Source organism: Leptonychotes weddellii, chromosome 10, assembly GCF_054177405.1.
Source record: "Leptonychotes weddellii isolate Sample4059 chromosome 10, ASM5417740v2, whole genome shotgun sequence".
Taxonomy (NCBI): domain Eukaryota; kingdom Metazoa; phylum Chordata; class Mammalia; order Carnivora; family Phocidae; genus Leptonychotes; species Leptonychotes weddellii.
In genome coordinates, this window is record NC_138378.1 from 32,625,483 (window position 1) to 32,641,061 (window position 15,579).

Consider the following 15,579-nt stretch of genomic DNA (forward strand, 5'->3'; position numbering starts at 1 on the left):
GGGAGAAGCAGACTCCCCGCCGAGCAGGGAGCCCGACGCGGGGCTTGATCCCAGGACCCTGGGATCATGACCTGAGCCGAAGGCAGTCGCTTAACCGACTGAGCCACCCAGGCGCCCGCTATTTATTTTTTTAAAGATTTTTTTTTTCAAAGATTTTATTTATTTATTTGAGACAGAGAGAATGAGAGAGAGCACATGAGAGGGGGGAGGGTCAGAGGGAGAAGCAGACTCCCCGCCGAGCAGGGAGCCCGATGCGGGACTCCAGGATCATGACCTGAGCCGAAAGCAGTCGCTCAACCAACTGAGCCACCCAGGCGCCCGAAGAAGGGGTTTCTAATGCTTCTCCAGATCAACGGGAGGGAAACAATGAGAAAGCAGCTTTGAGCACATTATGAGAGTGTAATAAATCATGTATGTTACTGAGAGTGTAACAGGCTGTATTTTGAGGTAGTGAGCTCCTGACCACTGAAGGCATTCCCGTAATTTTTGGATAACCACATATAATGGCTGCTAACCAGGTGATCCCTACATATGAAACACTTGAGTAGTTACTTTCTACTCTGACATTCTGTGAACAGTAGTAAAACTAAAACATTTAAAATAATTTTTTATTTAAAAGATTTTAAGAGTGCATCTTAAAATGAAGCACCGAAATGTCATTTTGTCCATAATCAGCCCAACAGATTTAGACCCAAATTCTAGTGCAGTTCCTTACCAGGTAGGCTGTCATTTCATGGAGGGATGTCCTTAACCTCTTCAAATGAAAATTATAGCCTCCTTGTTATTCTCCCTCATAGCATTCCTCTTCTCTTCCTAGCATTATCACAATACGTAATCATATCTCTGCCACTTACTGAAAGCTCAGAAAAGGCATGAAACACTGAAGTGTTCACCGCTGGATACCCACCACACAGTGCCAGTGACAATGAGCAGCACACTGAAGGCACGCACATAGTCGCTGAAATGAATTAAAGAATGCAAGTGTCTGCTCTTTGGTTCCAGCGTTTCCTACAAAGTGGAGGTAAAAAGTGTTTGCCTTCAGAGTTTTGTTTTTCAAAGATTAAGTGTGCGTGAGTGTGCACATGTGAACGTACTTATGATCAGCATACATACGATAATATGTCTACATGCATATTGCATGTTTATATACATGATATCTGAATTTCAGCTTCTATATGTTGGGGCACGTGGAAAATGCATCATAACATGAAAGTTATAATTGGTTTATTATTATTATGGCTTTCCCATCAACCACAAACATCAATACTGAAGGTGTAACCTTTGTTAGAGAACTGTGGGCACCAAGAAGTGGAGATGTAAACTCTAACCCCCACACTCGAGGCTCTGTAAACCCAGCTGGGAATCCAAAACCTGCACGAAAAGGTAATAGTACCAGATGCAGAGATTCATGTATTCACTCAACAGTGTATGAGGCAAGAGGGATGCAAAGGCAAATTCTACTTGGAACCTGCCCTCACCCAGAAGAGTTTGGTACAAAAGATGGACGTGGGCAAATACTTACAAGGTGGTAAGATAAGAACAAGAAGAGAGCAGATTAAAGAGTGAAGACTAAGCCCAGACTTTTTGAATCTGTCTGGGAAAACCAAGGCAAGTGATACTTGAATAGAAACTCAGATCAAGGACTTACAGAGACAGGGCCATAATTCAGAACATACAAACATGTATGAATGTGCCAATTCCTACAATATTGGCACTTCTATACTAGTTGATAACAGTCATTGCCCCATGCCTCAGCCAAGCATTTAGCACTCTGCTCACCCAGTCCCTCCTGCAGAGTCATGTCCCTGCAAACCAGCTAGGAAGGAGTTCATTACTAGAGCTCCAGCGGTCCTTCAGGACCTTGCTTGTGCACCAAGCCTAACTGGTCTTTGAGCAGTATCTCTTACTGATTATCACCCTTCCCAGGAGGATTTGAGAATGGGGGGCACAGGAGGAGGGCAAGTTTGAGGAAGACAGGAATAATATAAAAGGAATAGGCAACGTGGTTTGAAATCACTGAAGTCCAAGGTGAGAAGGCAAACAAATGCGTGAGTGGGGCCTAGGTGCATCAGATGATGAAGAGCAAACTATTACACAAATAGGGCCCTGGCATTAGTCTATGGGCATTGAAATCTACCACTTTCTAACTTTGCAGCCAAGGGCAAATCATTTGGCCACAATAAGCCTCAGCTTCCTCATCTGTATAACTGGAATAATGAGAGCCACCTCACCTCACCTCACCTCACCTCACTGTGTAGTTGTGAATATTGCCATGATCCATGACAAGCAATAAGTACAGGATCTGGCACAGAGAAAGCTATCACCACTATTCCTATTAAGCGGCACTATTCTTAATGCTTTGTGTGTATCATTCAACTCTCAACATCCGTATGCATTACTGAAAAAGATGGTAACCTCCAGGTAACGTAGCACATGAGGATGGAAAGGTTTCTGACCCTGAGTTTGTGCTGAAGTTAATTAGGCCCATTATCACTCCTAGCATCAGGGGTGGACAGCTGGACTGACACAGCTTTGCTGCTATGGTAACACTGGCCTTCTTGATGTCCCTGCCTGATAATTTCACAGGCAATGTTGTACATAATAAAAATTGCAACCAGAGCACTCTGAGAATATAGATGCACAGCAAGCAAGGCATCAACAGAGCTCAAGAGATATTGTATAAACAGTGAAAATAAAAAAGACTTTAAAAAGTAGCTATGAAAATGCCCTGAGAGCCACACAGACCATTTCTAAAGCATGCTTTCCACATTATAGTTTGGACTTCATTTGCTTCCTTCAATGGAAAGATGTTAAAAGGTTAATTTCAAAATTAAAAGTAGATGCAAATGTTCCAGGTTAGTGGATACAAGGAAGATTTCCCTGATAGAGAGAATAGAGGGACTTTGGGAGGCCCCATTTCCTAGAAATCTTCTATTCTGCCTTTTAAACTCCCCTCCTCAGCTAGCTGTATCATGTAACTTCACATGGCATCCCGTCTGAGTTAAGGAAGTTCAGGCTTGTGAAGGAAGTTCTCCTTTAAACACCAGTGATTAATTTATTTGATTCCCCTGACTGCTGTCTGAGCCAGTCAGATTAAATATTGATGGAGACTCTGATTTCTAGTTACATTTGAGCAACAAAGTGCTCTCAGAAAATGGTGGTAATACCCAAAAAGAATGAACATACTAGATGCACCTGCATGTGGTGATAGCTGGCTCCAAGGCTTCCATCTTTATTGGGATCAAGTTAATTTAAAATACAATAAAATCCCAGCCCTCCATTAATAATAGCCTCTTTACTCTTAGGAGACAGATCTGCTTTAACCTTTAAGGAAACTCATTTTGGCTTTCTTCCCTATTGATTTTTTGTTGTTGTTCTCTTCTACATTATTGGTTAGGAGTGGTTAAGGTAATGACCTACTACTTTTTTTTTTTTTTTTTAAATGTTGGAAGAAAGATGTTCTCGGCTGTCCCCATGTCAGTGATGGGAGGAGAAGCTGGGGATAGCTCAGCAGTGGGCAGTGCATGAAGAGACTTTAAAGCCCCAGGCATGATCATGACCTAAGTGGAGGTCTGAATTCAAGTATTCATTTCAACTCTCACGGATCCTATGCTTGTTTATAGTCCCTCCTCTCTCCTGCCTTGCCCTGGAAATCTAGGATATTTTCTTCCCCCGGATTCTGAGCTTTCTACCTGGGGCAGAATTCCCACATTACTCAGCTAACAAGAGCATTTCTTTTCTCATCCACCATCCTTGCCTTCATGATATACACCCAGACATCTGCACAATGCCCCCAATATAGCTACCAGTCAGCACTCAGGATTTGGATGACTCTTTCTAGGAAGATTTGCATTTTAAAAGAAACAATACTCAAAAGGGATTTGCATTTTAAAAGAAACAATACTCAAAAGTATGTGACATTTAAGGCATACAGGGGAGGCCACAGTGGAAGAGATTTTGTACAGGAAAGGGTTGGGTGGTAAGTATTGATCAGAAAGGAATTGTGAAGTGGGCACTTACTGTGTCAGATCAAATAAAAGGTATATCCTATTTAGTTAGTGTGGGTTTAAAAAAAAAGTGAAGTTAGCAAATTCAGAAAAAACTCTGCCAGTCAGACTTCGTGGAGAGAGAGTGCCCACTAGGGAAGGGACAAGAAGCTGGAGTGGACTACTTGGCATCTGTGTAGCCACAATTACCAAAGGAGCCGAGAACATAGTCTGAATCTGAGCAGAGCGGGGTGCCCATCAGGAGTGAACTACACACTTTTGCTGATGATAACAGCCTGAAAATGAGAACATCACATCCAAGGAAGGAAGCAGCCATCGGAGGTGGGGCAGAGGTCCAAGGCCCAACAGCTCTCCACAGAGACCTCTCTTTGCCCATCACTTCCTTTCTCCTCTCTGATGTTTCTCATGTCCTTCATCTCGCTGAGAGGTTGCTGAGTGGGGAAAAAGCTCCCATAGCCATTTCCTCTGAAACTTGACACTGGCTGGTTTGGCTCCCAACTAACAGTACCTGAATACCTCTGTGGTTTTGCCACTGGACAGCTGTGTGACCAGAGTCACTTCAGCTATCTGAACCTCATCTATAAACAAGGATGCTGGACTAACGTAATGAAGGAACAGGATTCCTTCAACATAGGATATAGGTTATGTTTGACAGATTCTGCTGTTTAGAAAATAAAAATACTTGGGGCGCCTGGGTGGCTCAGTCGTTAAGCGTCTGCCTTCGGCTCAGGTCATGATCCCAGGGTCCTGGGATCGAGCCCCACGTCGGGCTCCCTGCTCGGCGGGAGGCCTGCTTCTCCCTCTCTCACTCCCCCTGCTTGTGTTCCCTCTCTCGCTGTGCCTCTCTCTGTCAAATAAATAAATAAAATCTTTAAAAAAAAAAAAAAAGAAAAGAAAAGAAAAATACTTGAAAAATATCTGGAAACCCTAGATCTGGAGCAAGCAGATCCATGTGACAAGCCCAGAAGTGGGTCCCAGAATTTCCGCTGCTTTGAGTGAAATTTGTCTTCGGCCATTAATGATTCCTGGGTCACTGGACATCACTTTCCTGTAAGAATCAGACTGAACTGTATCTCTCGATATGTTGCTGCTATGACAGTCCCGAAGAAGCAGGCACAGGGACGTCTGAGAAGCAGCACTAACCAGCAAGGGAGAGAAACGGATGCCAAAGATAAAGGATTCATCTTGATTTTCTAAACTCGTAGGGCTTCAGTTCACACTAACAAGCAATAATACTAACTGGTAACCTTTTTATATAGCACTTACAGTGTGTCCGACAACGTGCTAAGCACTAGATATATAGGAAGCTCATTTAATCTCCCCAGCAACCCTATAAAATAGATATTAATATATACCCACTTTACAGATGAGGAAACGGAGATACAGACTTGTTAAGTAGTTTGCCCACAATTATGCAACTATTAAGAAATGGGCCTAGGATTTCAAACCAAGAATTCATGACTTGATGTGATGGGCAAGAAACAACATTGGGATCATTCACTTCTAAATCTCTTGGTCAACATATTACGAGGCCAGCAAAGTTTCTCCTAGATGTCAGTTCCCTTCAGATCAGGCTATTGAGCCTTCAGACTAAATTCCCAAAGCACACTAGAGAAAATCTGGATTTCTAATTAATCTAAGAGTTGGCAGTATGTGGAAAATTAATGAAAAGAGTTCTGGTAAATTCCATTTTACTTTTTCTGCTCTTATAAGTACCTTGGCATAGGAAGTGCTCATAGAGAAAACCATTTTACAAATCGGTAATACATGGCATTTATTAATGCTTTTACCCTTAACAAGCACCATCCTTCAAAGGATTCCCTTTGGATAGAGATGAAAACTGAGGCCAGAGGGTTGCAGTTAAGTGACTTATTCAAGCTCCAAAGTAAATGATGTCAGAGAAGGATCAAAACTCCTATTTCCTGATTTCAGACCAAGGATTTTCAAATGAGACCAGATGGCTCCTATATTCCAATCTCTTTCTGTCTTTTTCTCTCTCTCCCTCTGAATTTCAAATAAATTTTATCTTAGTATCAGTAGAAGTTGGGATCCACATGGGAGTTCAAGGAAAGAGTTCTTGAAGTGACTGCCTAACTAAATAAGCAAAGGATTAAGCAATCAAGTCCTATGGATTCCCCTCCTAATGCCTCCTCTCTCCATTTCACTGTCGCTGTCTTGACTCACAACTTCATTAATTCACCCCGAGATTGTTGCACCTGGTTTCCCTGCCTCTGTTCTTCCCCTTTCCAAAAGCTATGTCCCTGCTACTTGCAAAGCTCAAGTCTTTGTTTAAAATCTTCATGGGTTTCGGGGCGCCTGGGTGGCTCAGATGGTTAAGCGTCTGCCTTCGGCTCAGGTCATGATCCCAGGGTCCTGGGATCGAGCCCCGCATTGGGCTCCCTGCTCCTTGGGAGCCTGCTTCTCCCTCTGCCTCTCTCTCTCTGTCTCTCATGAATAAATAAATAAAATCTTAAAAAATAAATAAATAAATAAAATCTTCATGGGTTTCTATTATCCCAAGGGGTTGCTGCATAGGTGCTTGGTGTGTGTAAAAGCACTTGGGGTTCATAAGCAAGGGAAATTCAGCCTGCACTTCCCTGCATGCCAGGCAGTATTTATTAGCCTCACAGACCTTCTAAGAAACAATATACATTTTAGAGAAGTCAGTACAGTGTTACTATTAAGGGTATAAGCTTTGGACTGTGAGAACCTGGGCCTGACTCCCAGCTCTGCTCCCACAAGCTCGGGACAGCTGGAAGACTGGCTGGAGGATTCATGATCTAGGAGGACCTCCCTCATAAGCCTGGGAGTTAATAGGTGATTGGCCAAGGGCTGGCTGATGCTCAGCTGGTGTTCAGCTTGGATCTCTGCCATGTAGGCAGGGCAGCTTGGACTTACTCATACGGCATTCTAGAATCTCAAGAGTAGCAGGAAAAAAAGCTTTCATGTCCAAGTGGGTTTCAAGCTTTTGCCTGCATCACATACTTACTATGTCCTTGGACCAAAGGAAGTCACATGATGGAGCCAAGATTTAAGGGATGAAATAAACTCCACTTCTTAACAGACAAAGAGAACTCTTGAGCAACCTACCACACATTTTAAGTTCCAATCATCTCACATGAATAAGGTAGATGCTAATGTTCACTGATGAATCATAAATTTACAGTGAGGATTAAATGATATGAAATACATCAAGTATGCAGTGTAGTATCTGGCACCTACAACGCACCCAATAGATCTACTTCACTGTTCAAGTTCAAATATGAGTCCTAGAGCAGTTATTAAAACACAGGGAACATTCTCTGACTTTTTAGGGAACCAAAGTTTGTTACTGCATTCCTGCTGTACAGTTTTAAGTCATGTAGCCTCTTTCTTTCTTTTACGGGATTTATTGTAGAATACTGATGTGTGAGTCTAAGAGGTATTACTTGATTTCCAATAGAGAACAGGTTTAAACAGCTCGGGAGGAAAAAAAAAAGGCCCTTACACATGCTGTGTACACATGACAGTAGACCACAGTAAGTTAAAAACTATCTCTGGACTGTGAGGATGAAAAGTACTTCAGAATGCCCTTTGGAGTTATTGATTTTGTTATAGATTAATTATCAGGATAGGGTTTCTGGTTGAAGTCACAATGCCCACATATTCATTTAAGTCATTTCATCAGAGTTGTGGGTGTCTGCAACTGGCTTGTATCAACCGATTAGCCTTGTTTCAAGATGGAAAGATGTCTACAATCATTCTTCTCTCTGTATCCAGACTCTTCCAATGGGATTTTGCAATTTTCTTAATCAAGAGAGGCAATGTCTATATTCCCACTCCTGGAAACTGAGCTGGCCTTGTGACTTGCTTTGGCCAACAGAAAACAACGGAAACAATGTTGTGTGAGTTCTGAGTCTCCATCCCAAGAAGCCTTGCACACTGTTACTCTTGGAATGCTGGAGCTTCCACATGAACAAACCTGATTTCACTTGCTGCAAATAAAAAGTCATGTAGAACAGAAGCAAGGCTTATCAGCCAATAGTTACCCAGCCCCTGGCAAATGGCCTGCTAACCACAAGACATGTGAATGAGGCCATCCCAGACCAGTTAAACCAGCAGCTCAACACAGACACATGAGCAAGCACAGCCAAGGTCAACCTAGACTACTGAGATTAGAAGAGTTGCCCAGGCAAATAAGTTTTGGGTGCTTTGTTATACAGCAGAATCTGACACAGAACTAATGGTTGCAACCTTCTGCATCCTCTTCGGCAGGCTTCATGAGTAGCCTGGACCCCTCATGAGATACAGATAGCCCAATAGTCTGTTTGTTGTACCCCAGGTGCCTTGGTAGGTAGGGAATTAAAATCTTTGCTAGAAAATTCTCCCATCTTTCTGTCACAAGCATGGGAAAGGAGTTCTACTCATTGTCCTCCTTTCCCATGGAGGTACACAATACGTCTGTGTGCTTATTACATAGATGCTTCCCATCTGTAAACATACTATGAAATGCTTCTCTGTGGCCAATGTGGCATAAAGAAAATGGCATAATTTTCATAGACCAACCTAAGCTTTACCTGAGCTCTGGTATTAGTTGTGTGATCTGAGAAAAATTGTTCAACCTCTCTGAGGCTCAATGTTTTCAACTGCAAAATGAGAAAAATTTATTTATTTTATTTTTTTGACGAATTAAACTACAACTTGCAGTTACTATGTTAAAACACAGTATTTGTGTTGTGGTTTAAAGTCGGTGCCAAGTTTTTTTCACACTCCTCCCATTGACTAGTATAGTCTACGTTCTGGGCCCTTGACTCTGGCCAGGCTGTGTGACTGCTGTGGCCAACAGAATACGCTGGGAGTCACACCAGCAGTTTTCAGGCCCAGATGTTAAAAGACCAGCTTCCTGTCCATTGGCTTCTACTTCCTGTCTGTCAGAACTCAGAGCCCTGAGCCCTGAGCCACCAGGTAAGGAGTTTGACTACCCTGCTAAAAAGAACACCTGGAGAGGATGAGAGACTACACTGAGAGGGATAGGGGCCCAGGAGAGATCAACCTTTCAGACATCCTCACTGATATGCCCTGTATGGGAATGAAGCCATCCTGGACCCTCCAGACCAGCCCAACCACTTACTGAATATGAGAATGACATGGAGGACATCACATGGAACAGAAAAATGAGCCAGAGGAACCCTGCTTGAATTCCTGACTACAGAGCACTAGATACAATAAGATAACTATTGTTTTGAGCTACTCAGCTTTGAGTTAGTTAAGAATAGTTTGCACATAGTAGGCACTCAGGACACAGGGTGACTGGGACTGAGAATTTCCTGGGGTACAAGACTTCAGTGTTCAAACCAGGAAAGTCAGCCTTAATATATATGGAGATTATCATTGCTATTTTTTACTAAAGCAAAAATGAACAATGTTGTGGTGATTTCATTTCTTAGCAGAACTTCCCTAAGGCTGCCATGGGATTTCATACCTTCACAAGAGGCGAAAAATGGTTCTGGATGGAAACACTGCATGATACTCTTTTATAGAAGACAACGTGCTGAAAATCAGTTCTAATTGATTTTTCTTATCTATCCTCATACAGGAGTAAAAGAACAGCAATGTGAGCTCCAGTGGCATTTCAAACTTCTCCGACAAAAGCATTTTTACTGAAATTTTGAAATAACTTTAATTATCAAAGCATTGATAGATATAGCCCACATCTTGCTACAATTAGTTTCTTTTTTTAACTGTTATTTGGGAAAGATTTAAAAAATGTATATAACTACTATCTTAATTTTTTTTTTTAAGATTTTATTTATTTATGTGACAGAGAGAGACACAGCGAGAGAGGGAACACAAGCAGGAGGAGTGGGAGAGGGAGAAGCAGGCTTCCCTCGGAGCAGGGAGCCCAACTCGACACTCGATCACAGGACCCCGGGATCATGACCTGAGCTGAAGGCAGACACTTAATGACTAAGCCACCCAGGCGCCCACTACTATCTTAATTTTTACCTTAAATGTAAATTGTAAATTTATCCATATTGTGAAATAATTTAAATTGGATTTTTTTTTTCCTAGTGGCAAAATAATGATCTGTGTTGAAAATTTAGAAAACCTAGAAAAGAAGGACAATGTGAAAATAGTTTTGATAAAATAAGGGCATTTTTCCCTCTCATTACTCTTTGGTTATCACACACATTAAAAACAGAAAGGAAGAAAAGAAAGAGAAACAAAAAAGGAATCTGCATTGCCAATGACGTCAAGAGTTCTTAACAACCCAAAATGAGGAAAAATGAACAACAAAAAGGCTAGTAGAATGATACTTGGGTAAAATATAGGGAGAATAGAAGCCACATACCAGTCCCCACCCCACACAAAGTCTAGGTTTCTACAAAAACAAGTCTGTGCTCCTGAATCATGTACCAGTGTCTTTTGACTGGAAGATGGAAGGTCAAGGCAGTGAGTGGTCCAGCCACAGAGGGTCTCCCTGTACACTTGGTTCCACACTACTCAATGGCAGGGGGCTAAAGGGGAGACACTTCTTCATAGCAGAATTACTGGGTACAAGTATACAAGTATTTTTGACTCCCATCATCAAATTGCTTCTCAGATGGTTTGCAGCAATATATATTTCCATTAGTCTTATTTTATAAATTGCGTTTGGTATTATCATTCTTTAAATTTGTTGATTAGGGCAAAAAAAATATGGCACTGCTCTTGTTACAGTTTTTTAAATTAGTAATGATTAAATTAATTATCCACATTTATTATATGTTCATATAATTTTTTTTTTGATTGGCCTACTTATAACCTGCTTTTATTTTTGTTTTGGGTGTCTTAGTTACTTTTTTATGTTTATATATATGCTATTTGTTCAAAATTACTTCCAGGTGGCTTTTTTTTTTTTTTCCACAATGGTTTTATATATTTATATTTAAAAACCCTAATTGTTCATTCTTTTGGGTGACTGGAGAATTTGGCAGAGTAGTGAACTGGTATGATTTCCAGAATGTTAAGGGATTCTGCAGTCTAGGCCTCAGCTCGAATTTGTGACAGGTGTCTCTCTTGATGTCTAAACAAAGAAACAAACCCTCTCTTGGAATTACTATTTTCCTATTCAATCCTGTTATTTCAAATCACCTATTTCTGACCTTTGTAATTGCAAGGATAGCACATCTTTTCTCTATGACTCAGTGGGAGTATCTCACACTGCTTCAGAAGCCCTGCCACCAGGCCCTTCAGGTTGACATGCAGTGCCACCATGCACCCTCCCTGGTTCCGAGCACAGGGTCCCCGTCTCCTTTTACGCCGCAAATTCTAAATGCCATGAAGGAGTGTGCAGGACTTTGGTACCGAGGAGCTCCGACTGCAGGTGGGTTGGGCGTAAGGGGTTTGTGAGACTCAGCTGGTGTCTGGCTTTATCTCCCCTTGAGTCCAGGGCTGCACATAACTATCACCCAAGCGTCCCCAAGACACAGTTGGCCCAGCGTGCCTGACCCGAGGGGAGTCTGGCGAACCCAAAGCCCTTGGCCTGCTTTCCCACCTGCATTCCCCACCCTCAGCTGGGAGGGTTTGAGGGTGGGTGTGTATTTCAGTTGGTCAAAAAGAGATCAGTTCCTGTGCTGAAAGGCAAGCCTGAGGCAGTGTTTGACGGAGCCAGGGGACACCGGGAGGGACAATTACCACGTAAGTGGTTCTCACGCTGGGTCTGGCGATGGGTGCCAGCTTGCACATTAACTCCTTTGACAGTATTCTCCCCAGTTTCCTCACCATTCTCAAGGGATGGCTTTGTCGATTGTTTCTCTGGCTGCTGTTTTGACAGTCGATAGCCCCTGGATGCCAGCTTAGGCTGTCTAATAAGAAAGAGGCCAACGTGAAATTTTAAACCCAACAACTGCTGGTCCCGGTATGGGGTGGCTCCAGCTCTGTTCTCTTGCTTTTTCCCCCTCTCTTGAATGGTAATGGGCTTTTATCAAATGCCTGTCTTTCCTCATTCTCCCAGGCTTTGGGGTAGGAGGATCATGCATTAGCCGGGATGGGTCAGAATCAGGGGGAGTTGAAACTTCCAACGGAAACTGACAAGGCTGCTAAGCCTGAATGTAAGCAGATATAATTTACGATATTCAGGTGATTCCAGACAAATGCCTATGTTTGGGATATTTTCTGCATCAATTTCCAACGCGAGTCCATGACAGACTGGACAAGAGTCAGGCTCTGACCTAAAGTAAAGTACATGGCTGAGAGGGCAAGGGGTGGGTGGATTTATGAACAGAAGCTGTGTCCTACAGCCACATCAATAAGACACACAGACATCACAGCTCCATGGGATTTGTAAACAGTTGCAAAAGAAAGGTACAGAAATAGGAATTGCTTTCTTCTCTAAATCCCCTGGTTAACATTCCAGCAAAAGCACATCCCTGGCATCATTCTAGTGCCCACCTACCAAGGTGTAAATACCGGTCAGATGCTCATTTTGAGAACAAATCTACAGTCTTGAAACTAGCTATCTTGATATTGTCACGATCTTTCTGTATTGCTCATGTAACAAGTTCTGTCCAACTTGTAACCTATTAAATCCATTTCCCTTTTAGCTGCCCCACTAAGCACCATTTTGAATTTTACCAATCGAAACAACTTGGAATAAGTAAAATGTTCATTTTTTTTTCATTGACTCTATTTTTAGCCCAAATTAAAGTACAAAAAAGGGAATAAATTTTTACTTAAAAAAGTTTTTCCTCTTTCAAAATCAAATGTGGTGATTTCCCATGCCTTTATTTAGTAACCTAATTTCTTAAAAGATTTCCAACTTGGGGGCGCCTGGGTGGCTCAGTCGGTTAAGCGTCTGCCTTCAGCTCAGTTCATGATCCCAGGGTCCTGGGATTGAGTGTCCAGTCGGGCTCCCCACTCAGCGGGGAGCCTGTTTCTCCCTCTACCTCTGCCCTCCCCCCAACCTACTCATGCTTTCTCACTCACTTTCCTCTCTCAGTCTCTCTCTCTCTCAAATAAATAAATAAAATCTTAAAAAAAAAAAAAGATTTCCAACTTGGTTTTATAGAATTGTTTAGAATGTAAATACAAAATAATGTGGACATTTCTGTATATGATTATCAAGTATCATTTCTATTTCAATTAACAGACTTGTAATTCATCCATAATTCTTCGTTACTTCAGAGATCCCAATGCCTTAATTTATGTTTCTCATAAATACAAAAGCAACAGAAAAGTAGGCATGAGATGGTGACTCCTTCCAGAAATTAAAATGGCCCTCTTAATTGGTCTTCTTAATTGCCCTGACCACACCCTCTTTTGAGGGTGAGGGGCAAGAAGAATAACTCACAAACTGGAGATTGAGTTTTAGTCATTTGATATTAAAGGAGAAGAACATTTTAAAAATGCATTTGCTGATCACTGCCACTTGCTTTGCAGAACCTAATACATCCTTCCCTGATAACATCAAAGGAATTAAGGCCCTCTTTATGTAGCAAATGCTTTTCACAGTTCAATAACCATTCCTGTTGCTGCTATAACGTTTCACCCACATTTCCCCATGCTCAGAGGGGGCCTCAGAATTGGAACAGTTTCATTTCTATTGAAAGCACCTTCATCTCTTCTTGCTGCATTTGACCACCCCTCTCCAAATATTTGCAGGTCATAATCATTCTATTACTCAGCAAAGTGGAGAAATAATTTCTCTGCTTTGGAGTCTAGTTTCTGAAATATAGAGAATAAAAATGTCCTACCCTGGAGTTATCACTCATTTCCCCCTGACTGTCTAAAGAACCGAACCAAGAGGCAGTGAGTGAGTGGCTTGACACGTGAACCAGAAACAAACAGCAAAAGACAGGACTCAAGAGCCCTAATGTGCCTGCAATAGAAACCATTGTGCGAGGCACTTCCTGGGAATTATTTAGGGATTATGGTGTCAAAATTGCTTAATCTGTAGGAAATACCCCAGGCCTTCAATTCACATCAGCAAAAGTGTATTAAGTGCTTACTCTGTGCTCAGGACTGAGTTAAGCACTTAGGGGAACAAAAAGAAAATATCAGTGTATAGCTGTATAAGCAAAAGTGTGAACAGAGTCTATCGAAGGAGGTAAAAGGGGGGTGTATGCCTCTGTGCAGACAGTATTTTTTTCATACCTTAATAACACTGGAGGTTGGGCTTCTCTACTCCTCCCTAGATCTCTCTGAAACAAAACAAAACAAAACAAAAAAAGTGTTACTCCAGACTAGTTGTTTTAATTTTTAGTTACAAGAACAAACACGCTGATGGTTTTGAAACCCAAGAAGAAGGATTCATTAAAATCAACATCTGTCGGAGAGCAAAAACGGCAGGAGGCAGCACTTAAAAAGGCTCTCAGATACTTAAAAGGCCTGCTCTGAAGACATCAGGGCAAGAAGGATGAATGGGAAAGAAAACGAACTGGGATGTGTTCTGTAGGATTTATTTTAGCAACACCAGAGAGAAAAACTTTGAGGGAGACCCAGGGGTCTCTAACATTTAGGAATGTTTTCACCTCTTGTTTTCGTTTTACTTTTTTAGTCTACAAAATGAAAAGACTCCAATTTCATTTTTTCTTTAAATCACCTAGATAGTTCTCAGGTTTCTCAACCCACTCTGAACACTCTTTTAAGGAAAGATTCAGCCATGCTTGTTGTTTTAAAAAGGTTTCTAATCACAGGAGAACCACATTCAACTTTGCTCATTTCCTGTGCCAATTAACAGACAGGAGTGGTTGTCTCCCCACTGTTACCACAAGGAATTCCGGGGACTGACCCTTTCAGACTTCACTCCCAGTGCCTGGGAAAGTGGCATCAGCTTGGGAAAGGCAGGAAGTTGGAAATCCTGAGAGTTACAGCCCAAGAGCCTGAGAACCAGGAGGGCAGAGCAGCTCATAGGCAAAGAGGGTGGAAGCCCCAGGAGTGAAGGAAGCTTTATTTTTATTTCTAAATTTTATTCGGTAATGAAAGTCTAGTCCTGGGAATAAAACAACAGCAAAAATACCTTGTTTTATTGGGCACTCAAGGAGATTCCTGGGCCTGGTGAGCACCATATAAGTCTGCCAAAAGGGTCCAAGTGTTCCTGTCCCTTGAGTTTAGATGAAGGGAAGGGAAGCTGCTGAAGTTGGCCTGGGAGGCTGAGGGTTCTCATGGAGGCTGGAGTCCCATGCTTACAGCTACTCTGATTTCCCCAGAACCCAGGAGGTTGGATGGCATGAGAAAAGGAACCTAAGGGAGAAGATGAGGTCTATCTAAGAGAACTGGGACTGCGACTGATCAGCTGGAAAGGCTGAAACCAAATCAGGAAAAGCTCTTTCCCCTGCCTGGGAATGATGACCCAGTCCTCCCTTCTTCACTAAATCTTTGAAGCCCCTCCTCCTGCAGGAACCTGATACACTGACTATTCTTGTGTGTTATCTACTGACATACAGACCGTGTATCACACAAATTACCACAAAACTTAGTAGCTTAAAACATCTGCCATTTATTATTTTCCCAAGTCTATGGTGGCCTGGGAAGTTCTGCTGGCTTGGGCTAGGTTTGGCTGATGCCAGCAGGGCTCCTGCAAATGATGAAGGTCAGCAGGAAGTGGGCTGGG

General features: G+C 42.2%; 1 long non-coding RNA gene across 1 annotated transcript in view; it reads right to left on the minus strand.

Moving 5' to 3' along the window:
- Nucleotides 1-15,579, minus strand: part of LOC145723691 (uncharacterized) — a 291,414-nt gene that overhangs the window by 118,116 nt on the left and 157,719 nt on the right. Inside the window, exon 2 of the long non-coding RNA XR_014148949.1 lies at nt 14,121-14,167. This is a non-coding gene — a long non-coding RNA (uncharacterized LOC145723691). The remainder of the gene's footprint in view (nt 1-14,120; nt 14,168-15,579) is intronic.